At 45.8% G+C, this 24969-nt stretch overlaps 1 protein-coding gene across 1 annotated transcript in view; it reads left to right on the top strand.

The window, feature by feature from the left end:
• The first annotated feature begins 14894 nt into the window (after positions 1 to 14894).
• Positions 14895 to 24969, top strand: part of Kiaa0040 (KIAA0040 ortholog) — a 35446-nt gene continuing 25371 nt past the window's right edge. Inside the window, exon 1 of the mRNA XM_050135408.1 lies at positions 14895 to 15241. The gene's annotated coding sequence lies outside the window, so the exon portion shown is untranslated. The remainder of the gene's footprint in view (positions 15242 to 24969) is intronic.

The raw sequence follows: 24969 nt of genomic DNA, 5'->3' as shown, positions 1-24969 counted from the left end.
CGCAAGAGAGAAATCAGGAAAGGCACAAGCAGCACAGACTAAACAAGGGTTTCCTGGAACTTGTGCTTGAACACAAGAAGGGCATGCAGGGATACTGGTTCTTTGATTGGCACTCCGAGGTGTCAGGCATGCTGTTTAATAGTCTGGATGTCATCCCTACACAGGCACAGTAACGGTTGCCACACACAGTCCAGGATTACTTGCACACATGTTATCTGATCTTTGCTCTCGGCACCAAGTTTCTCTTTGCGCTGAGCCTGTTAATATTTGGGACACAGAAAGATGACAGAGGCTCATTAGCAATGCCCCTGGGAAGTCATCTAATGGTTGAATCAGGCATTATATGCATATGAATCTTATGGGATAATCTCTTTGTAAGCACTGGAAGAAGTTACCAGTTCCTGGGCCTGATTACCTGTGGACACATCCCGTAAAAACAACTTCTATCAGAGAAGCTAATTTTGGCAGGGGTGCAGGGCCCTCTCTACTATGTCTCATACCCCATTCAACATTTGAAGGCCCTTTATCTCCAGGGAACATGGATAAGAGTCTATGTGTTTGGAAACTGTGTCCTGATGATCGGGAACATTGTCTTGGAGACAGTTGAAAACAATCTCATTGGCTCCTCTGAGAAGGTATATGGCCCACTTTCTCCCCACGAAGATACCAGTTAAAAGCATTGTGTAACCATTCATTTGGCTGCTTAGAACTAGTATAGCCTAGAAAACACAGACATAATCAAAATGCTAAAACTTCAACCACAAAGCATTATCAACAGTTTATTTACAAATGGAACCAAGATAGTAAGGAATCATGATAAAGAGGGTAGAGGAAACCTGACTGTATCCCACATGGAAGTGCCTATAGCATTGTCTTGTCCAAAAGTACAGAGCCATCCGCTTATTTCCCTTCATCCCATGTGGCTATCTAACGTAGTAAGCCATACTAATAAGGACAAAGGGCTATCAAGCACATGGCAAGCACAGCTAGTAATTCAAAGTGATCAGTGATGGTTTTTGCAGTTTCTGGACCAGACAGTTTATAGACTAAGATTCTTAGAGTGGCTGAATAGTACATGAAGCTACTCCAGCAACGTACTTCAGCAAAAGTACCCAACTCCTGCTAGAACTAACCCAGTTACCCTCTTGGACCCTGTCACAAGACAAGTGACACCTATTCCCTAGATCCCAGCATATTAGTAATGTATTTTTCTGAAATTGTATTTTTTATGCAGCAATAAGCTAATACTTGCTAGGGAGTAAAAACCACAAAACTGGAATTCGTGTAAAGAAGAAGGTTAATGAATGGCCACAAAGAAACCCAGGAGTGCATCCCAGGAGTGCACAAGCCAATGAATAGCTGAGGAACTGAACCCTTTAGTTAGAGACTTTACCCAAACCAAAAGCTGGACAGACAGTGGAGATAGAGGGCCTTCCTCTTAGCAATGAATCTTGAGATGCTATGTTCACCCTGGAATCTGCAGGGCTTAAGAGGCAGCTGAGCTTCCTCCTACCTCCTCCCTCATCCACAGTGAACACTGGTTTGGGCTGCTGGGTTTTAACCCAGTGAGTAGGAAGGAGGCTGGAAACCAAGTGGTGCTATTGGGCTGACACCCTTAGATGAAGACAAAGCCTGGGGGCAAACCTGGGGAGGCATTTCCATGCACAGAGCCCTAAGAGCGGATCTAGGCATATGGTAATAGGGTATTGACGTGTACTTCCTAGGACTAGCTTGCTCCCATATTTTTATATTGCTCTTTGGATTTGCTTCAGACTAACTATGCATCTTATGACCCAGCTGACATCATCTATTAAGAGGTCATGAGTGACAAATGACCTGCCATCCATTATCTCAAAGGGGGTTAATTTTAATCCCACCGTAGGTGCTGTTGTAAAATGAAAAAGCCTGAGAAATATTTGAACCAAGCTCCCTGAATATCCTGACAGTTTAGTTAAACATCTTTGATATTTTCACTTGTCTTTTGAACTTCTCTTAAAGACTCCGAGTGCCAAAAATTCTTTTTGTTCCAATTTTTAAAATTAATTTTTAGTAATCACATAAAACAATGGGCTTCTGACATTTTCATACATGCACACCATTGGGCTTTGCTCATGTTCACTCGCTCTACTACCTACCTGGCCCATCTCTCCTCTCACACCCAACTCTTCCTCTTAAATAGTCCTGTCTTCTGCATTAAAATAAATATTTGAATCTAGATTGCACATATAAAAGAACTGCACTGTCTGTCTCTCTCTTCCCTTCTTATTATTCTTTCTCTTTGCATATAGAAAATACTCAATTCCTAAGCTAAATGCCAGTCCTGATTAGCTTTAGCTATAAAAGAGGGGTCATTGTTACTCTGGAGAGACCCAAGAAGTCCAAATTTAGGAACCATCCCTTATAAAAGCTACTTATAGACCTCAATCACACGCTTTAGCACACCCTGTGAAGATATCCACAAACACCAAAGGAGAGCTAACAAATGACTCTCTTGTTCTGGCTGTATGAAGACCTTTGTGTGTTCTCCTTTTAGGAGAACTGGGGGACCTTTTCAAAATGAAGGGGACAGGCAAATTTTCTGACCCTAGGTTGCCCATCTCCATCTGTGCAGTCAACCTGGAGAAAGGGCCAACAAGTCTGATGAAGACACAAAGGTATCCCCGGTATCTGCTAAAAATCCTGCTTTCCTATGGCCGCACCAAAGACTCCTGAAGCTCTGCTATGTGACAGTGATGATTTTTCTCTCTCCAAGGACCATGTTTGTGCTTGGGTTCAGAGCTGGTTGTCGTGCAGTTGGCCTTTCCTGGGACCAAAGAAAATTCCTCTTTGTGAATCCTGCAAGAATCGGAGTTAGTGATCACATCTTCCTTGGGTCAAGAATACTGTGGCCTTGGTTGCCAGCTGCTAGCCCATGAGCTTCTTTTAAAGAACACTTTCTTTACGTCTTTTATCACTGACAGTGAGCTAGCAGCACCATGATATCCTTCCAAGTCAAGACAAAGGTAAAACTCAAGGATCTCATTGTTGTATCCATAAAAGAATTTATGGGAAGTTGCCAAGTCTTTCCTTACACTGGACTGTACACATTACTAAGAAGAGAACACATGCTCTAATAATTCTTTCACTTCCAGCTGACACCCCTTATGGCTACATGCTTCCCCTTGATGAAGAGGGAACAGGGACCACCAATTTGTTCCATGGCCCCATTAAAAACAGGATCATTGGGTAGGTAGTCCCATGGTCAGAGAATAGAGGCCTTCTACTTCAGACATGGCAGAAAAGGAGCCAGGACAGATGAAGCTATCACCTGATGTAAGATTCACAGAAGGTACCATTGAAGAGAATATAGTAGGGGTTTGTGCCAGAAATGGAGAAGGTCCAAGATTCTGATGTTGAAGCTGCTAGTGAGGCACAAGTTAAAGACAGAAATCAGTCAGAATGTCTGGGTTAGAGTCAATAGGCCTAGAGAGCTTCGAAACTATAGACACACCAATGCAGCAGAAGCCCATCAGCCCAGGGTCCTGTATAACTTCATGGAAATGAAGGGTTTCGCCTCAATTCTTCTTCCAGATCAGTTTGGGTTTGAAGATGACAACAAACAGATTTTAGGGACCAGTTTTCTGGCCAATGCTCTTTGTCTTCCAGCTTGTATTTAGGCAAGTCAATATTGTAAAAGGAAAATGGGCAGTTTTTTTCTTGAGACATCAAGCTTAAATTGGTACCAACTAGGAGTCAGATATTGATGGAGGAAGGACATTGGTTAATTATAATAAAGAAACTGCCTTGGCCCATTTTATTGGTTAGAACATAGGTGGGTGGAGTAAACAGAACAGAATGCTGGGAGAAAGAAGCTGAGTCAGGAGTCGCCATGGTTCTCCCACACCAGACAGACGCAGGTTAAGATCCTCCCTGGTAAGCCACCTCGTGGGCTACACAGAATATTAGGAATGGGTTAGAACAATATGTAAGAGCTAACCAATAAGAGGATGGAACTAGCCGGGCCAGGCAGTGTTTAAAAGAATACAGTTTCCGTGTAATTATTTCGGGCATAAGCTAGCCATGTGGGCGGCTGGGTGCCGGGGACACAGCCCTGCCGCTCCTAATTCAACAAGATATCCTATTGGAGGGTTTTCTGTTTTGCCAGGAGTAATCCTCATGCCTACAGAGGTGGTAACTGACAATTTAAGATCTGGGTAATAGGTATAAAGCCTACAAGAAAGACTCCCACTTGGGTATATAACCAGTCCTGCTCCGATAAGACCCAGGAGTGGAGCTGCTGGTGAGGTTTAGCAATCTAGGACTAAGAAGGAAAGGGGGAGACATTTCCCATCAGGATTTGTGTGGTATCTCAAACTTTTAAGGAATTTTTAATAACCTCAAATTTATACCAAGTTCATATCCTACTAAATTCAAGATCACAATTCATCATAACTGAAGAGCAAGAGAAGGTGCTCTATAGCGCAACTAGAAATCCTAGGTGGTTAATGGATACCTACTCGGAGACAACACTGAGGTGCTCAGAGAATGCTGCAAGTGGCCAGGAGAAGAGAAGGAAGACAATCACAGAAAAATAACACACCAAATATAAAACTTTCAAAACCAAAGCAGAGACTGGCAGAGATGTTGCAAGCTGATTGGCAGTCTAGACCATAGGGCCCTTCAAGCCAGGCCTATCACGGCCACATTCTGTCCCTGCTACAGATGTCTAAGGTACAACACAGACTACCACCAGAATCAGAATGGTGAGCAAGGGGCTAGAGAGAAGGCTCAGCAGTTTAAAACATGTGTTGCTCTGGTAGAAGGGCCATGTTCAGCCTTCAGCACTGACATGAAAGCTCATAACCAGCTGTAATTCCAGTGCCAAGGGATCCAGCTCCCTCTCCCAACCTCCCTGTGCACCAGGCAGATGCACGCTATACATACATACACATGGGCAAAACACTCATACACCTTAAATAAAATGAGTTTTAAATGGTGAGCAATTTTAAATGGAAATCAAAGGGATAAAAACTGACTACAGAATAAAAGGTCAGGAAAACAGAAGAGAGCACTGTGGGAAGACCTGCACAGCAGGAAGTGGCCGGACCAGAACCTAACACTGAAGCAGAGGGTCAAATAGCCACTTTGTGATAACAAAGCAAGTCTGTGCCAATCCCCACTGCTGTCAGCCCCGGGAGACCCTCGGAACTGAGGATCTCATGTGGGTCACCAATAACGTTGTCAATCATCTCAGGATTAATTTTGCTTAATCTAAGACAGAATTCATGAAGAGCCAAGAAATTCCAAACAAAGCAGGTTTTGATGCACATAAATTTGAGCACAGGAAGACATGGCTAAGACGTGGATACAGATTCTCTTATCCAGATTCATATGGGATATAATCTTTATGATCCTGAACTGTGCCAGTCCAGGAACTCTGCTACCTCTCATCTGATTCTCAATCTCTGCATGCAGGCCTGTGTTTGGTACGAAGATTTGCTCATGAACGTTGAGTCTGTTTGCACTTGACTTGAGAAGAGGTGACAGAGGTCTCATTTCCAACACCCCAGGAAGATCATATAATGGTCAGAGTAAGCCTGGTTTTTCTGCACATACAAGGGTTTCAGGAAAGTCCCTTTGGCTTCTTTGTGGAAATCCTGTACTTTCTGGACCTGGTTTTCTGCAGACAGGTCCTATAAAAATGGTGTATGCCAGAGCAGGAAGCTTTGGTGGTAGAGTTGGGGTCCTTTCCGTTCTGTACCAGAAGTATATGTGTTCTTCTAGTACAATAAGATCACAGTAACCTAGTTTATTGTGTACATTTACAGCTTGAGAAAATACCAAGGTGGGAAAGGATATGGGACAACTAAGTGGGAAGAGAGGATGCATCTAAAAACCAAATCCCATACATTTTAAATAAGGGAAACAAAGTGAGGAGTCTTCCTTGAAATAAATTCTCAGATTAAAACCTTATCAATATTAGAGTCTAATGTGAGCCATGAGTCAGAACCAGCCCCGCATATATGACAGTTCTTCACAATAAATTAATTAATTAAAGAAGCATAAAATGAGCAAAAAAAAACAGTTACAGTGGCTTGAAATAAGACAAAGACAACAACCATTCTCAGCCAGGACCTTAGAGTAGGAAGAATCACTGGTAACCGTCCAGAACCCTCTCTGGAAAACACATGTCCATCGCTATGTGTGTGGTATGTGTTCAGTGTTCTAGATAGCTAAGCAAGTGGAGAACCCTTCCAAGCTGGAGCAAGCAGTTATTAACCATGGCTCTGTAGGCTGAGAAAAGTGGTAAGGTACACAACAGAACCCTTCCTCCAGAGTCTACAGTAAACCAACAGAAAGGCAAGTGTTGCCGCCTTTCATGCCCCGACATCCTAATCTAGGACTCTTTCCTTTCACTTCAACCATCTCTCCAGGGCTAGTTTCTAAGTCAATTTGACCGAAGCTACAGTCATCTGAGAGGAGGAAGCCTCAGCAAAGAAAATGGCTTCATAAGACCAGACTGTAGACAAGCCTGTAGGACATTTTCTTAGTTATTGATGAGGGAGGGCCCAGCCCATTGTGGGTTGTTCCATCCCTAGGCTGGTGGTCCTGGTTCTATAAGAAAGAGGGCTGAGCAAGCCAAGAGGAGCAAGCCAGTTAGCAGCACCCCTCCATGGCCTCTGCGTCAGCTCCTGCCTCCAGGTTCCTGTCCAGTTTGAGTTCCTACTTGTCTCCCATCAGAGGACTGTGATTCAGGATACATAAGCCAAATAAACTCTTTACTTCCAAAGTTATCATCATCATCATTGTATTTCATCACAGCAATAGTAACCTAAAACACCATCTCCTAGGTTTTCAATACAGACTTGTGTTTTGCTCATCTTGAATTAAATGTGATAAGAAGATAGACACATCCCACACAGACTTCATCCATCACGCTTTGGGGGAGGATACTCAGGACCCTATAAATATAGGAAATCTTTATTTCCTGGGCATGTTTGGAGAACTTGAACTGAGAATTCGTTTGCAGACACCTTGAACCTCTCATTCGCATTAATTTCATTTGAGTCTTAGGCATCGACCATTATATCTATTGCACAGATGATGAAACGGAGGTTTAGAGGGGTTAAATTTGTTCAGGGTCTCTTGTTAGACCCTAAGTAACAGAATCCCAAGAAGAACAAGGCTCTTGCCTCCTTATTCAAGGCTCTTTCCTCTAGTCACACCTCTGTTATGAGCCGGCCATGACAAAAGAGACAGCCGTGCCTAAAGGAGAAGGACATTCAGCAAGATTGCCCTCAAACCAAAGAACCCCCCTCCAAGTTCTGGAGACCAGATGCCCACTAACCAAGAGGTTCATAAAGGAAAATAGGTCACTTAGTGCTTTCTGGTCCATACTAGGCTAGATATGATACACACACACACACACACACACACACACACACACGCACGCACACACACACACACACGCACACACGCACACACGCACACACACACACACACACACAGCCAGAGAGAGGCTAGAATCCATTTGGCAAGGGACCAGTGCTGTCGGTCAGTCCTCTTCCGGCCTGGGAATTCCACTCATAACAACAACAGTGGCGGCGGCAGCAGCAGCAGGAAAAAAATTTTATGAACATAAAAATAAACAAACTTTCTATTTTTATCAGGGCCACAGCTGCGGGAACGTCATTCTTTGCTTTTAGCTGCAGCATTCCAAGAGAGCAGAGGCAAGAGCGTGCCTGTGTGGCAGTGAGGGGGTCTGAAGAAAGTAAAGGCAATCATGCCGAGAGCCAAATTTTCCATTGCTGAATCTCATTATATGCGCACCATAGAAACCAGCGTCCAGCCGGGGAGTCTCTGGAGTCTGCAGGTCTGGAAAAAACTGGAGCGTGTCCACCAGGAAGCTAACGCTGCAACTATTCTCTGGCCATATATAGAAGTAATCTTTCACCCACGTTTTTAAGAGCTGCTAAAAACTGGGTTACTTGGTTTCATTAGAGAAGTGGACAATATGTTCGTACATGTTTTCCCTCTTCGAGCTCTAGGTGGAACCTGTGTGAATCTCCCAGGTCCCTGGATCCAGCGTCTTCACACCTGGACGGTAAGATGCAGACACTTCAGATCCAGTCCTCACTGGAATTCAGTCTCGAATGAAGAATTCGAGAAAGGGTGATGCTGAACAGAGTTGGAGGCTAGCTGGAGAAGTGGCTTCCTCTTTCTGTTTGCCTGGAAGCAGCTGGATGCTAGAGACAGGCATTCCAATACTCCCAATACCCCCCCCCCGGGGGAGGAGTCCTCCCTCATCAATGATCCATCTATCTGAGGGAATGTGGGCACCGTGTCTGACTAAAGACGAGACTTGTCATCCTGTCCTCTCTCCCTATCCCTGAACCACCTTCAGCTATTTGCTTTTCCTACTTATAGCCTTTCCATACTTGGTCCCAGTTATGCTTCCAGAGATTTCGAAAGACAAAGATGCAGATCCAAAGGAATACTGAGGAAGAAAAGAAGCGCCTGCTTTGGGAACGCGTACAGCACCAAGTGCACGGATGGGGTTATCATACTTGTCCTTGTGCACAGGAGGAAACAAAAGCTTCCTAGATTCCACCCTGTGGCCAAGGGTCTTCATTCAATGGCAACTATTTATCAAGCAACTTACCATTTGCCAGGCACTGTCCTGCCTACAGAGCTTACAGTCCAGGTAGGGGACATATAAATGGCCAATCTCATTAGTGCGGGGCAATTATACAGCAGACCAGCACAGAGCCTGTGGGAATACAAAGGGCTTGCTTCCACCTCAGTCTTGAGGAACCACCGAGATCATGGAGCTAGGAGGACAGAGGCACGATAGAAGTCAGAATTTTTCCTGAAATATTCCCCATAAGGGGTATATGGTAGGCTTCCAGTGTTAACATAGTAGTGTTACTATATAAGAATTTAGCAAGCTGGGCATGGTTAGTTGTGCCTGTAATCACAACACTTAGAGACTGGGGCAGGAGGATAGCTTCCAGCTCAGGTCAGCCTGAGTGAAGCACTGTCTCAAAAACAAAAGGAAGAAAGGAAGGGAGAAGAAAACAGAAGAGAGAAGGGAGGGAGGGACTTAGCCTTGGTGTTTCAAAGTTGACATCTACTGCCCAGTAACATTTACCATATTACCCAATAACACATATTAAATAAGTCAACTGCAGTCAAATCTTAAGAGGAAAGGGTGCCATAATTTATGTAAATGTGAGTTTCCACAACTAACAATGCCAATCCTAGAATTAGGGGCTTGAGAAAAGTCACACTGAATCCTCCCTTGAAGTGCAGCGGTCCCTCCACAGCATCCTCCAGGGGCTCATTCAGTTTCTGGATGACGAGCTCAGCAGCAGGGACTCCTCACTGATCAAGAACTTATAAGTGATCATTACTTGGTCTTACAGGCAGAAACTAGCACAGGAAGCATAGCTTAGCCAATGTCCCCAGGACCACGTGGTGAAAGGAGAGAACTGACTCCCACCTTTGTCCTTTGAGCTCCACCCAGGCTGTGGCATGACACACCATATACAAACATGCATACACACAAATACACAATGAACACAGAAGCTAGACTATGTAATGTTCTTTCCATCCAGTGAAGTTTCGGAATTCAGTCTCTCTGCACTCAAATAAAAGCTACAAAAAGCCACCAGGTTTACCTCCATTTTTTTTTTTTTAGTATTCAGTTCATTATCAAAAATCTGGAGTGATATCAATTACCTACATAGAAATTCTAACTCCAATCTCCTTGAGAGACTATAATAACACATACTAAAATGCTACGGTGGTTATTTAGGGTGGCAAAATTCTGGATAATGCTTTCCTTCATAGTTTGGAATCTTTCAGAGAGGCACAGAGCAGTCCTGCCATGTTTGTTCTGTTGCAACACCTTTGCTCATGTTCTACCCAGCCAGAGATCACTCACTCACTCTCTCACCGCACTCTCAAATTCTTTTGTACCTCCACATTTTGGTCAATCCACCTTCATTAAGAAAATTTCTTTGAGTGTTCCGGTCTTACTGCCATTAAATCCAAATTACAGAGTGTAGCCTTTCATTTTAAACAGTTTTCTACTGACACAAAGTACAGAACTTGGCACAAAGAAAGCAATGCATCAACAGTCATTAAAACAGGAAGAACTCACTCCTGTAACCTGGTAAATGAGGGCTCTCTCATCCTTGCGCTCTCTCTTGCGCTCGCGCTTGCGCTCTCTCTCTCTCTCTCTCTCTCTCTCTCTCTCTCTCTCTCTCTCTCTCTCTCTCTCTCTCCTATCTCTCTTTCAAGCCCTTCCTTTTGCCTGTTATGAAAGAGCCACCCCCGGGGGACAGGAAGTTGGTTTGTGGCAACACTGATGCTCTGAGTCACTGAAGTAGTCAAGGAAGCAAATTTCAAAGCCACAGTTATTTCATGGGGCCTCGGGCAAGAGGCTCCAACAGTTTCTGCCTTCACGGAACTTTCTGCCAGAATGAATGGGCTGGGCAGAGGGAGCAAGGGTTTCCCAGGGATCTGTTCAACAAAGTGACAAGAGATGTTCTACCTGCTCTGTGGAGGTTTTGGGACCCCGTACAGCAGGCTCGCTCAATAAATCAATAATTAAACCCATCCCCACGAGAAGAGCAGGTGACAAAGGAAACCACAAAAAGAGGCCAAATGAGAACTCTGTGGGCTCTCCTGCTCTGATGTGCCCGCCACAAGAATGGAACCCAGATGCCCACTGTTTACATTAACAAAGCCAAGGTGGAATCCAGCAAAGGGCTCTAGGCAGCAGGTGTCAGTTCACAAAGGCAGGCCCTATCTCCATGAAATGGCTTTGAAAACAGCACTGGGGTTACTCTGAACTAGAGACTGAAAATGAAAACTGAGCCCCTTAGTGCCCAGAAATACAAAAACCACCCTGCTGGAGTCATGCCTGTACTCGGGGAGGTGGGGCAGAGAGCTGTTTCCTATGACATACGTGAACACTGAAGAAAGCATAGAGCACAAGAAGCAGGGGCTTGGGGGACAGGTGGATTATTTGAAGAGAAAACCCAAAGTTTCCTTAACTCCCTCTCCACAACCAACACTAAAATTTGGCACAATGGCCGTGAAGGCAACATTCTTGCCCAGCATCCACTTTGGAGGACCTGCTAAGACGTATTTCTGAGAAAAGTGTATTGTTAGTGCTTTTCTGCAGAGGAGCTTTCAAAATTAGAGACACTTATGTATGAATCTGATAATTTAGGAGGAAAGCCTGACAGGAATCTAATTGCAAGAGGTGTATATACACACTAATCAGTCTGAAGGCATATTCAAACTCTTTTCAGAAGCTGAGAGCCAAAATGAAAGAGTAACATGTTTTACCAAGTAAGACAGGCAAAAAGAGCAGTTCTGTTGTCTGTATGAAGCCAAGGCTACTGACACCGTAAGATGGGGAGCGAGTGTATGGGTCATCCATTGGCTCAAATCTGAGCACACGGAGGCCAGGACTCCTCTGGCTGCAAAGACCAAAGGTCTATACTGTGGGGCCACCTTGAGCTCCCAGCCACTTGGTGGACATCTCAGCTTTCCTAACCTCTCCATTACAGCTCTGCCATTCACACGCCTGTCCGTAGCTTGCTGGAATCCACGTATACTGCCAGTGTTGGGCCACTTCTGGGAGATAATCCATTCTGCAAACTCATTACCAGCAGTATTTCCAACGACTTGTCCTGAACCTGCCTTTCTCAGGCTTCTCAGATGCAGCTGCATCTTAAGATCTAAGGAACAAGTCTGCGCTCATCTTGCCCACACTGACAGTTTCATCACTTCCCCCTAACACCCTCCGTCTGCCCAGCAACCCTTCTGCCTTCTTTTAATAGCTTGCTCTCACCTCTATGGAGCCTGTCCATAGAGTGGGGCAGAATTCATGGTCTGCCCCAGAGGCATACGGAACCAACCAAGGGTAGCTCTATATACAGACCAGCACAAAATGATAGACTGCCCCTGAACCACTGCAAAGTGTGGGTGCTTTTATTTCACTCTTTCTTGTACCCTGTTTCCGTGGCTTTTTGCAGATGACACTATTGTGTTGCAGAGTCAAAGCCTGGACATGCCTGAGCATCAAACATTGTTGCAGGCAAGAATGCACCAGTTTTAGGTGATAATAATGCAATAGTCCTCATTTAATATTTCTCACTCGGATGGAGACACCCCTCTTCTTGTTATCGTTATGCAGCACTGTTCTGGGTGGGTGACCTGATGGAAAACTGTCTCCCACAGGTGGCTTGCGCAGATGAATCAGGGCTGGCCAACGCTGCCATTGACCTGTCTGACATAGGACATTGCCAAGAGAGAACAAGCGTAGTCAGTCTTCACCTTCAAAGCAGGCTGAAATTCAATGTTTAATGTCCTCTTGGTTCCCACGACATCTGGGAGGGAGCCAACAGTTTTTGTCTGCAATATCGTGATATGGAACCAGAGCTCATCAGGTGCTAAAGTCAGTGAGGGGTAGTCACCCACAACGGGGCGGGGGGGGGGGGGTTAAATCTCCAGTCTTGGTTCACAAGTTTGCTGTTTCGGCCTTTTATTTCTTAATTAGATGTGTTAATGCTCCGATTCACGCCACTTGGAGCCCACTAACTTCCTGACCACCTTCAAAGATCTATACCAAAAAAAAAAAAAAAAAAAAAAAAAAAACCAAGAAAACTAATGAGGATTTTTAAAACCTGGAACAGCACTGTGGTTGCTTGGGGCCATTCATGAGTTCAAGTAAGAGTTGAGATTTCACTGCCAAAGGGGTGAAGCAGTAGGTGGACGCTCTGACTTACTTTCACGTAAGGGATATGTCATCCATCCAGAATGAAAACCTCCCGGCCGGATGTTTACTCCTTTGCCCGTGTCATGGATGTGTCTTCCTCGGGGTGTCAGCACCACAACAGACCCTCGAGCCTTGGAATTCAGTGACAGCACACCTGCCGTCTTGCCACAGATCAGGTCCCCAATTTGTCTCTTTACAAGACTTGCCTCCCTGTGATCTAAGACAACAGTGAGATGCTGCCCTATAGATTAACATCTGGCTTCTCTTCCATATCTTACTGTCATACTCACAAAGCTCGTGCTGGCTTCCTCGTTTTTTTTTTTTTCGTTTCATTTATCTGAGTTATTGTTTTTGTTTTCCTAAAACGCAATGTTCTGTCAACTCAGCCTGAACCCGTCAATAAAGTTGTTCAGGAAAGCATTTTCCATTGTCTTCCCCTGCCCAGGAGGTGTCAAAGCAGACTTGCACATCAGCCATTCTCTCTTCTGGGGATGGGGGTGTTAGCTATGACCTTGGGGAAGAAGGTTACTGACAATCCTCAAAGGGAGGGTCAAATTACATCTCACACATGTAGGGTGTCAGACAAAATGATATACCGTTTAAAGTTGTAGGTCCTGGGGGAGTCTCAGCCTCCAAACACCAGCTTTTCACTTAAGGAATGTCATCCCCCAAGTCTGTCTTCATCCAGCACCTTGCTCCATTAGACTCCAGACCTGGGCTTCAGATTTGACACACCAGGGAAGCCCTCCATCTTGGCATCTCGCCACTCCCCCTTCCCCCCCACCCTGTAGTTGATGGAGTCCTGCTAAGAACTCTGTCTTCTTTCACAGCCTGACCTTCCCCTTCCCACCCACTCAACCATACTAACTCCTCTGAGACCACGTAAGACCTCTGGGGCACTCTTCTGTTCTTATTCAAATCTGGGTGGGTGCAGGGCACAATGGAACACACCCTTAATTCCAACACTCAAGAGGCATAGCCAGGCAGATCTTTGTGAGGCCAGCCTGGTCTGCAGTGTGAGTTCCAGGCCAGCCAGGGCTATATTGTGAAACTTGATTTCAAACACACAACAACATACCTAGATCAAGTTCTCTCTGCTGGGATTTCTGGGAAGAACTCTGATTAATCTGCCTTTGAAAGAAGACCCCAGGTAGGGCAGTGAGGGCAAAGGAATTTAATCCCAGGTGGATATCTGTGAGTTCGAGGTCAGCCTGGTCTACAAGAGCTAGTTCCAGGACAGGCTCCAAAGCTACAGAGAAACCCTGTCTGAAGGGGAAAAAACCCACCACGACCTAACTATTCTTGACCTTTCTGGATGAATGCTGGGCCTTCTCTTCAGCCTGTCAACCCAGGGCCAGCTGACTTCTCTTAAGTAAACAGGAAGAACACTCTTGTTTCTCAGTTATGACCGGTTCACCAGTCATTTTAATTCAGGCACGCAAAGGCCAAAGGGAACCTATAGCCCAGGCACAGTCACTGGGAAGCAAGCACCAACTCTGCCCCTGCCACCTACAATCCAATGGGCAGAATCTCATGTCCTTATCGTGGTGAGATCTCCCAAGGTGATTCTGGTGATGTTCCTAGCTGCCCACAGCCTCCTAGCCGCCCATCACACCTTCCACCTTTCCTGGAGGCTCTTTATCATCAGAGCCTTTACATTTGCAGGCGGAGTTAGAACCAAGAGATCTGAATGTAAGCAGGCAAAGAACAAATGAAGTAAGAGGGGGAAAGTCCTGAGAACTTTTTGAAGTCTGTTGTCTCTGCCTTCTGTGCTCCTAACAACTTCAGGGCGGCTCCTATCACTTTTCCCCAGTGTCTTCAGTCAGCAGCCTAAGATTTTCCAGGCGATGATGCCTTGAAGCACACACACAAGGATACCTAGTGGGGATGAGGCATTGCAGCCTGCTCTCCCTTAAGAGGCTCCATCCCCTTTCCTAGAAGATAGCCCCATCCGTTAGGCAACACCAGGCTGTTGTTTTCCGGATTGGGAGTTTACACCCCACCTCCCTGCGAACACTGGGACATCTGTCAGCTCAAGGAGAGCACGGGCGGGGCGGAGGGGCAAAAGTACGTCACAGCGGGGCGGGGTGGGGGCACTGGCGGGGAGCCCCGGAGGAAGGGGACTGGGCTGTGGCTGTGGCTGTGGCGTGTGCGCCCTAGTTTAAGGCGTGGGGCTGGACTGGGGAGCGGCAGGAGTCAGCCAGTCAGATTCAGGAAGTCAAGCTCCTGACCTCGGGAGCAGAGGTGGGAGCCGCGAAACCTCAGCAGGGAACACAGGGGGTGCTTTCCTCCACACCGCATGGGTGGCACCCACTGATCCGCAGCGCGCCTCCCTCCCCGGACCTGGCAGGGGGAGGGAAGAGCTGGAGGAGGGACTGAGACCTCGCCCTTGTGCCCAAGTGACCCAGACAGCACCCGAGCAGGTCCAGGGTCCCACACGCAGAAGTCCTCCCGCGGGTCCCAAAGGTGAGTTTCAAAACTTTCTATAGTGCTTTGTGCTGTTGTTTTCAGAATACATTTGGGAGCCGCCCCTCGTGTGGAAGGGGACTTCTCAGTCACTTCTGTCTGGAGAAGGGTGAAATCCACCCCAGAGAGAAGTGAGATAAAGTGGTTATTTCTAAGAAGCCTCTCGCAGGGTTGCTTTGCTTTCGTTCTAACTTTGCTCCTTTCCGGCCCGGCCTGCCACTTGGGCTCCCCTGGAGTCCGGGGTGGAGTTCTCAGCTCCAGTTGACACCAGCTGTGGGTAGGAGTCACTTGAAAAGGAGCGGATGGACACTTTCTCCACGGACAGTCAGTATTTGAGATGCTCCGAAAATCACACCGGTTTGGATTTTTCTTAATCACTCTAAGAGAAACTATAATTTCAGCCTAACTAAACCAAACTGAAAATGCGGCCTGGAGTCAAGAGGCGGAGTGAGACCTGTGCTATTCTGAGTTTCCAGGGAATGTGTGTGACACAGATTTTTTTCTGAACTTTTCTGACTCTCCAAACGGTCCTTGATCTTCTTCCCACCTGGGAAGGTAGACCCCTGGAAGGTGGAGCAGAGCACACAGCCCGCCCTGATTCCCTGCCTGCCTTTGAAAGAGCTTTGTCGGAATGATTTGTGTAATAATAGTTAAGTAAATGATAGCCTGAGAGATAGCCGAGGTTTTGAACACCAGCCCTGCCTAACCAAAGGGAACCTGAAGCAGGGACCAGTGTTTGCCCTAATTTAACAGAGAACACCAGCCAGTCTGCCATGGGACCTGCAGGCCTGCTCCACTATCTGCTCAGCACCTAAGGGTCTCCAGAGCGCCTGCGTTCCAAACTACCTATGCTGCATCCTTAAGAGCCTGAAGGTCATCTAAGGAGCCTTCGTTGTGAAGTCCTGTTGGGGACCAAGAACAAGTCTTACAAAATACACGGGTGCATCGCGTCCTTAACCCTTTACCAAGTTTGCCAATGCCACCTGAGTTGCAGAATCCTGCAACTGAAAGTCGCTGCTACCTTAAGCACAGTGTACTGCTTCTTGATTATTGTGGGGTTTCTAATGTAATTTTTATAAGTAAATCTTCTTATTCCATAGAGTTATGTGTGAGTGGGAAAATTCCGCAAGGTTCTCTCTCCTACCTTTGAACTAATCCAGATCTATCAACTACTTAGTCTGATGGGTCTTCCCTCGGCCCAGTGCCTCCCTTTTTCTGAAATTCTGCCTCCCCATCTTTACCCAGAACACAGTTCTAGGAAAGAGGCCCATTACAAAACAAATGTTTCTCTGGCCTTCAATATCAACATTCAGCCTATGGACTCAGGATCACGACACTCAGCAAGCTACCTTACTGGTTTTTATCATAGAGGAAGGACATCCCCTCCATTCCTAAGCCTTACTGCACCTCTGTGTGTTGGGCAATGTGCCACAGCTATAGAATCGAAGATGGTGATATAGTACCAAGGAAGAGGTACTGTGGGCAAAGGAAAAAGCTTGCACAAAGCCAAAGGCAGGTGGGAGGAACAGCACGAGAGGGGATTAGATCTTCTACTGCCAAGAGTGAGATGTCTTCTTCCAGCCCTACTAAGCCGTCATTAGGTAGTGAAAAGGCACCCTCAGATTGGTGTTTGGAGAAAGGGTTACTGGCCAGAGGAGGGCTGGCTTTGAAAGAAGAGAAGCAGGGGTCCTATATGGCGACGTGAACGGGGGGACTGATGAGTACAAGCTAGGAAGATAGCTCAGAGTCAGGTTGACGGCGAAATTCTTAAAACTGTGAAATAATTCTGGACGAATGGCACCCAAGTATGACATACCCATTTGACTAAGTGAGTGAATCTCTAGAAATCATTACCTTACTGTAAAGGAGATGGAGAAAACCTTAGTTAGGTTGTAAGATCGGCTACGCCTCTCCAGAATGTATAGCCACACCTGTGTGAGAGACCTGTCTACATTAGAATGAAGAGAATGGCCAGGTAAGACTGATTTCAGACCCTTGCAGAGTTACACTTTTAGATCGGAATGCCAGGACCCAGATCCAGACCTTATGCAACTTGCATAGAAATTTATAAAAAGAAAAAGGAAAGAAGGAAGGAAGGAAGAAAAGAGAAGGAAAGAAAGAAAGGAAGAAGAAAAGAAAAATCCTTGGTGGAGCTAAGATGCTTGTGCAGTGCCCGGCTTAACCACTTATCAACTGCCCTTGAACAAGTCTTTGACTCACTCTGCTTCATTTCCTTTGTATTTAAAACTGGGATAATTATTACTCACCAGGGCAATGGTTAGACTCAGAATCCAATTGAAAAAGTAAGTACATTTAACGTGCAACATAAATTTTAAGGCTCTATTAAATGTAAGGGCTTATTATTATGATCTCTTGAAGCTGCCTAAACCAGATGGGGTGTGCTGGTGCAGGACACAGCAGCATCATGGGCTAGACTTGGTATTCTTTTAATCACATGACATATATTAAAGTAGGAATGACAGAAGTCTCTGTCTTATCAGGGATATGCGTTAGTGTAACCTCTCCTCATCCTTCTCCTTTTCTATGGCTCCACTAAATGGCCCAGAGGCCAAAGTAGAAATGTCCTGGGATATGTGGGCAAGCAGGTTGTTCATTTCACAAGAACGTCTGAGCCCTCAAGGGGCTAACAGTAGTCAGAATTCTGATAGGCCATTGACCCACCCACCTTGCAGTTGAGTCAACCCACAGGTGACTTTTTTTCTAATCCTCATAAAGGTACCAGTCTAGTAGATGGTAGTTCTAAATCTGGACATCAGTTATAACTAAGGTATATTTGTGGCTTTCTCTCATCCCGACCAGTGAAGCCTGTATCCTGAAAAGATTCATGTGAATCTCATACTCCAACGTAGTAGAGTTTGACTATTATGCCAGCATCAAGACTTTTAAGTGAACAGGGGCTGTTTGTTGATGAAGAAAAGGAAGTAGATTCAGAGACTTCAAATGGAAAAAAAAAAAAAAAAAAAAAAAAAAAAAAAAAAAAAAAAAAAAAAAAAAAAAAAAAAAAAAAAAAAAAAAACCTCTAGAGATAAACCAACCCTGCCCTTTCACTTCAGAGATGAGCAAACTGGGGTTCAGAGAAGGGAAGTGAGTGCCATAGTCATGCGGCCAGTTTGTGGAGGGGCCACAAGCAAGCACCATTGCTTTCTTTTGGTTATGCGCAATACCATCGAAGGCTGGTATCCCCTGGACATCTGTCCACGAGGACAAACGCAGTGCTCAAGTCTCAAGTGATGGCAGAGAGAAAATGAGACGATCGCACATAAAGGCTGAGTCCTCTCGGAGTGGCTTCTGGGGCAAACTCCAGATCTTGAAGAGACTCAGTTAGACCTCATCTTTCCTGATGATATCCAGACTATCCCTGGCTCTTCCTTTTCTGAAACTTCAATCAGTAACTGTCCTGGGGAGTTCAGAAACACTGTTTAAGCAGGAAGACCACATACTGGGTGCCTTAGGTAACTAAAGCTTTTTCGGTGCTTGCTCAAATAACCGTGAAAACTAGTCAAAGAGACCAGCAAGAAGTTCCCCTTCCTCAGCAGGCACCAACGCATAGTGCATTTGTTTGACGAGAAAGGCTTCAGGTGAACAACCAGAGCACATGACGCTGGCCATGGTTACAGTGAGAAATAAAGACAGTGACAAGAGACCTCTTCCCTCTCTAAGCAGGAAGGGACAATCAACAGCAGATGCTCTGTAGGGCCACAGGCCAGCTGAGGTGTCCGTTCTTTCCCCAACATTGTCCAGGGCTTTCTGTGGAGTAGACATTCAGTGAGGACAGGAAAAAGTATTGAGTTCTAAAAGGAATACAAACCTGGGTTTTGTTCATTAGGGGAAGGTCTCAAGGGACCATGGCAGTGCTGAGGTCCCAGTCCTCATGTCTGACCAGGCACTTGCTCCCATTATTGTAAACAGGCTACCTCTGGAATTTTTTTCTCTAAGAAAAAATAAACCATAACCTTTCCAAAAGTTCTTGGCTTAAACTTGAAGAAGAGAGAGTGCTTATAACCCACTCGGGGCTTGCCCTCACTCTTAACTCTGCAACTTCCCCTCCACACAGTATTTTTCAGCTGAGTTTATTTTCTCTTCAACAATACTCTCATTTCAAGATAAGGAAGTCTAAGGAAAGCCCACAAGCAATTCCTTTTAGGGTTTTTTGTTTGGGGTTTTGTTTTTGCTACTAATAAAAGAAAGTTGGCAGAAGACAGACAAACATTTGAAAACTCTGATAGGATGGCTGCATCTTAGAAAACCTTCATTCTTCAGACTATTCTAGCAGGGAAGAGGTCTGGGGTCATGGATACAGAGATGGGATAGAGGCGAGGCCTGAAGGCAGGGAGAGAGGGGGGTTCCACCAGTGTTAGTCCAATGGAACAGAATGACAGGAAGGACATGCTGTGCATGAACCTAAATGACATGTGATGGTGGCAACTGTGAATAAGGGAACTCAGTCCGAGTCAGAGTATCCTTATTTTCTCCCCAACCCAAGTAAGACACCGAGTCTGTCTCTATCTTCCTATGGTTTCCCATCGTTGACTGATCCATGAGCGGGACAAGTACAGGCTTTCAATATCCTTTCCACCTGTGGTCCTCGGACACCCAGAGCCTTGGGGTAACCTGTAAGCTTCAGCCAGCCACTCATACACACCAGCCTCAAACCACACAGGAAGTAGTTGTAGTCAATGTGACCTTTCCATGGAAACCAAAGTAAACAATGTTCATCTACTCTTTCCCGGCTCCCCCCCACCCCCGAGCTTCTGTGTGCATACCAGTCTCTCCATGGTTTCTTCAGGGGTCCTGTTAAGAATCTGAGGCCCTCAAAGATGACAGTCATCACTGCCTCCTACCCTCCAGATTGGTAATGAACACATCACAATATATTTTGGCTCTTCAGCATTACTAAATTCCTAAGTGAGCAGAGAGAGCATCACTCTTAAATCTAGCCCTGCAGACTGACACCTTGGTTTCCACCCCCAACCCCAGTCCCTCTGCCCCCACCCCGCCCTTTGCTCTCTCCAGTTTCCACTCCTAACCTAAAACATTACCTGCTGCCTGAGGCCTGCAGTCTGTTGAGTAGTGGTTGCCAGTTTAGCACAGCATGGCCTAGATGAGAGCCAGGCTGGTCACCAGGGTAACCCCCACCATTGAGAAATGAAGCCTTTGCTGGGAAAGGAGACCTATTAGCCTACCATCTCCACCTAGACACAGCCTGCTCAGAGACCTCCTGGCTTCCAAATTAAAAAGTTCAACCTCTGCCCTGTGGGATATTTGGACCAAAGCCTTCTCTGGGTGAGGAAGAAAGCAATGCTCTGCCAGGTGGCACAACACACAAGCTGACTTGCAATGGCTGCATTCTTCTCGGAGTAAGGATTATTTCACTGGCCTCTTGGAGGAAAGAGCCGGGATTTTAATTTACATGGATGGATGGCGCCACTTCCCCATGGAAAGAATCTCTCTCTTTCAGACTGTCTGGGCCAAAGGAGGAGACAGTCATGGGACACATGCCACACTGAAGGTCAGACGTTCCTGACTGACATTTTCCAGGAACAAGAGTTTAGTGTTCTGAAAAATACTGTTTTTTTTTTTTCCCAAGATGGAGCCCAAGAGTGAAGGGAAAACATTGTTGATGTGTGTGGCCATTAAACGTCTGATATTGGTATGGGGTGAAAATTCAGAGATCTTTAACACTCTGTACTTTTCAGATGGTTAAAATGATAGCTGTGCTGTTATTTGTTTTCAAGAAATTTTGTATCATTGCTTGTATCTTCTATTGACATGAAATGAGCATTATGTAAAATTACCTGTGATAAACAGTTCAGTGGTAGTTAGTACCAAGCAACCACCATGCCTATCTACATCCGAAATATTTGCACTGCCCCCAAATGAAACCATTAGGCAATTCTTGTCCATTCATGCCCTTGTCTTTGACAGTCACTGATCTATATTCTACCTCTATGGGCTTACCTGTTCCAAGAATTTCCCATCAATGGAACTGTGAAGCATATGACATTTAGTGACTGGCATCTTTCACTTGGCATGTTCTTAAGATTCAGCTGTGTTGTGGCTTCTATTAACACTTTATTTCATTTGTATCACAATCTTATTTCATTATATAGACACACCATCAGTTTATGAGCATTTGAGTTTCCGCCTTTCAGCTACCATGGGTAACACTGCTGGCAATAGGTACATACGAGGATTCCCTTGAACGCCTGCTTGTAGCTCTTTGGGTATATGCCAGGGAGTAGAATTGTTGGAGCCTATGATAATTCTATGTTTAACTTTTTCAGGAATTGTCAAGCTAGTTTCCTTTTCTCCACATTTTTATCTACATATTTACAGAATTCACTGTGCTCCAAAGTCTGCCATAGTATGTGGCATAACTTTCAATGCCTGGTCTCTTCTTTGCTGCCTTGGAACTTAAATTTTAACCAGAGATATTAAACCCCATTGCTTTAGAAATTTCTGAGTTGTTTAGACTCCTACTTTATGGCTACGTGGGCATAAGCACCTCAGCCAACAGGATAGGAGGCAATAGCTTTATGGCTGGTCTAGAGTGTCCCCCAAAAGTAAGTCTCTCCAGGCACGTGACACACCTTTAATTCTAGAATTTAGAAATCCAAGCCTGGTGGTTCCCTCCTCTATAAGTTTGAAGCCAGCCTAATCTACCTAGTGAGTTCCAAACCAGCCAGAGCTATATAATGAAAGCCTGTCTCCCCTACTTACCTTGTGGGCAGGGTGGGGACATGATGGTTGGGACAAGGTCCCTCTGTGCAGCCCTGGCTCTCCTAGAACTCACTCTGTAGACCAGGCTATCCTCAAACTCACCTAAATCTACCTGCCTCTGGAGGGATGGGATTAAAGGCATATGCCATCATACCCTGTGAGTCTATCTTTAAATAATAATAATTAATAATAATAATAATAAACACTTAAGTCTCACCCATATTTCCCGGGATCAGTGAGAGCTGGGTGTGTCACTTTCTCTTGACCACTTGTTCTCAGCTCCTCTCAGAGAAAGGAAAATGATGAAAACCTTTAGGAGCCTGGTGGTCTTGCCTCTGATGGCAAAGGCCATCTCAACATGACTTGGGCAGCATTTGTTTTAATGCACAAGCATTCCTTTGACACCTGTGTGTGTGTGACACTGCTAGAGGCTGTGGGCAATCTTCAAAACAAAACAAAACAGCCTCAGACTGCACCTGCAGGAACCTGCCACCCCGGAGTCTGCCCCTCTTCCTCTAGGGCTGACAGAGGCATCTTCCCCAGGGAAGGGTGTCTCTGCTCCTGCTACCAGGTCTTCACTCGCTGGCCAGGTCAGGGTGCTGCCTCTCTGGAACTTCTGGCACCAGCTTCTTCATTGCTGCTGGGCTAGCTCCCCAGACGGCTAACCAGTTTGTTTGACCCATGTTTGCTGTTTGGGGCTGCAAGAGTGAGCTCCACTTTCTCCAGGGCTTTCCTGCTCCTCCTGGATCCCAGTCTCTTTTCTTTCACCCCATGACCCTAGCTTGCAGGGGCCTGCAAAGATGTATATCTAGATAGGGTGTCAGTGTCAAATGTGAGTGTCCTAGTCCCAGTGTTGGCCAACAACGTCCTCACAGAGACAACACTAAACTCCATTTTTTCATCTCCCCAAACGATAAGGTATTAGTCAATCCACTCATCAACAACAGTGCCTTTACAAACATCTCCATGTGCTACTACCAAACTGGACAGGAGATGCCCGTAGGAAAAGGCACAGAAATAGGCCAGCGTGGAGCAGGGAAGAAACAAGAGCCGTACCCACGCTGTCAGGGATGTAACCATCTTCCACGCCTTGTTATGGAGGCCATGTGGTGGCGAGGAGGACTTCAAATAGCATGACCCCTAGGTTATAAAGATTCCAGAAGAAAAATCAAGCTACCAAATCTTCCTTATCTTGCCCCTACCTGCTGGGAGCTGTACAAGAGTCAATCTTTGCTACAATTTTACATTCCTCCCTGGGTCTGAAATATGAAAACCATTTTTCCATTGGCATACACAGGCGTCATCACTGTGATCCCTTCTGTACACTCCAGCTCCCTGCCACTGGACCACAGCAGGGACCACAGAACAAATCCTGCAGGGAAACAGAGGGGCAAAGCTAACATTCACTCTACATTCGCCCCACTGTTTTAACTACAGTGTATGTATTTAACTTATCTGATTGTTCCAACAATCCTAGGACACAGGACCTGTCCGTAGTCTCTTTTTATAGCTGAAAAACATGGCCAGGGGCAGGGATGGATGTCAATGATTTCCATGTTCAGATAAACAGAGCTGGGGTAGGCAGGACTGACCCAGGCTGTCCTCTCTGAAAGAGAAACTCAGGTCATGTTGGATCAGGATCACAATCATGACAGGCACTCTGCTAACTAGAGAGCTGGAAGTGAAACCAAAGAAATCCCCTTCACTGGGCACACCCATCTTACACACTTCCCATCCCTCAGCTCTCACCCACGGACCGGTCCAGATATTTCCCAAACCTCATTGGGTGTCCACGAACTTATGCTAAATATTGGCAGTGTTGCTATGCAAGCTCTCTCTTTTTCTCTCTCTCTCCCTCCCTCCCTCTCCCTTTTCTTCCTTTCCCTCTCCCTCTGCCTCTCCCTTCTCCCACCTGTCTGTCTCTTTCTGTCTCTTTGTCTCTGTCGGTCTCTGTGTGTGTTTGTCTGTCTGTCTCCCTCCCCCCAGCAGTGTGTGTGGGATATGGGAGCGTGGTGGGTTGTAGGTATATGTATAGAGTAAGAGAATGAGAATCCCTTTGAGCCCAACCAACTTTAGTTGCCCAAGGCCTTGTAGCAGATCTGAAATCAGGATTTCATCTAATTTAAAGATGTGCAAAGAGAAAAAGCATGGTTGGAGTGGGGGTGGGGGGTGGGGGGAGACAGAAAAACCACCTCTGTTCACTCAAGCATTCATACCCCAGTCTACTTCCTTGACCAAACATGAAAAATATTTCAGGTTTTCAGGCCTGGTATGTTAGCAGTGACTCCCCATCCTTGGACTTTCAAGTCGTAATACCTCGTGAACTATGTAGGAAAAGCAAGTTTCCCAATAGTTTCCTCCATAGGCTGTGGCCCTGGGGAATCCCTGCCATGTGCCAGGCTGCTCTCTGGAATGTTCTGGCATTTAAAGCAGCTAGAGAAAGACCCAGGAGGAGGGAGGGTCAGAGGAGGAAGCTGGTTGAGGATTGTCATAGTAACAGGGAGGTTGGAAACCTCCAGATCTGAGCTGGAGCCTGAGCCACCTTAATTGGATTCTCCGTGGGACCACCTCTCTTCTTTAGCAAGCTGTAGTCACTTTTCTTTCCCATCCTTGCTGCCTTGTCCTCTGACAGATGCCCACTCAGTGCTCACCTGTCTGGATCCTTCCATACATTCCTCACGGAGATTAGCTCATCCTGCCTTGCGGCTCCCATAACTGTCGGTTTGAATTCCCTTTGGGACACATAACTAACCCTGCCTTATGGTGCTTCCCCGGCCCTCACCTGGTTCCCTAGTAAGAAACAAATTTCTGAACACAGTCTGTCTTCAGCTCGGTTTTGAATCTTTTACCCAGAGAGCTGGCAGAGTGTTTATTTTCCATTGTGCAGCCTTTTCTAAGAAGTCTTAGAAAAGAGAGATGTCCTTCGTGCATACAGTGGGTAGCAAGATGAAACTGAAACAAACTGCCTGCTGCAGGGGGCAGAAATG

The sequence above is a fragment of the Alexandromys fortis genome, unplaced genomic scaffold (genome assembly GCF_014885135.2).
Source record: "Alexandromys fortis isolate MF-2015 unplaced genomic scaffold, M_Fortis_MF-2015_v1.1 scaffold_21, whole genome shotgun sequence".
Taxonomy (NCBI): Eukaryota; Metazoa; Chordata; class Mammalia; order Rodentia; family Cricetidae; genus Alexandromys; species Alexandromys fortis.
The sequence above is the reverse complement of the archived record's forward strand: the minus strand, read 5'-3'. Positions and strand labels throughout refer to the sequence as shown.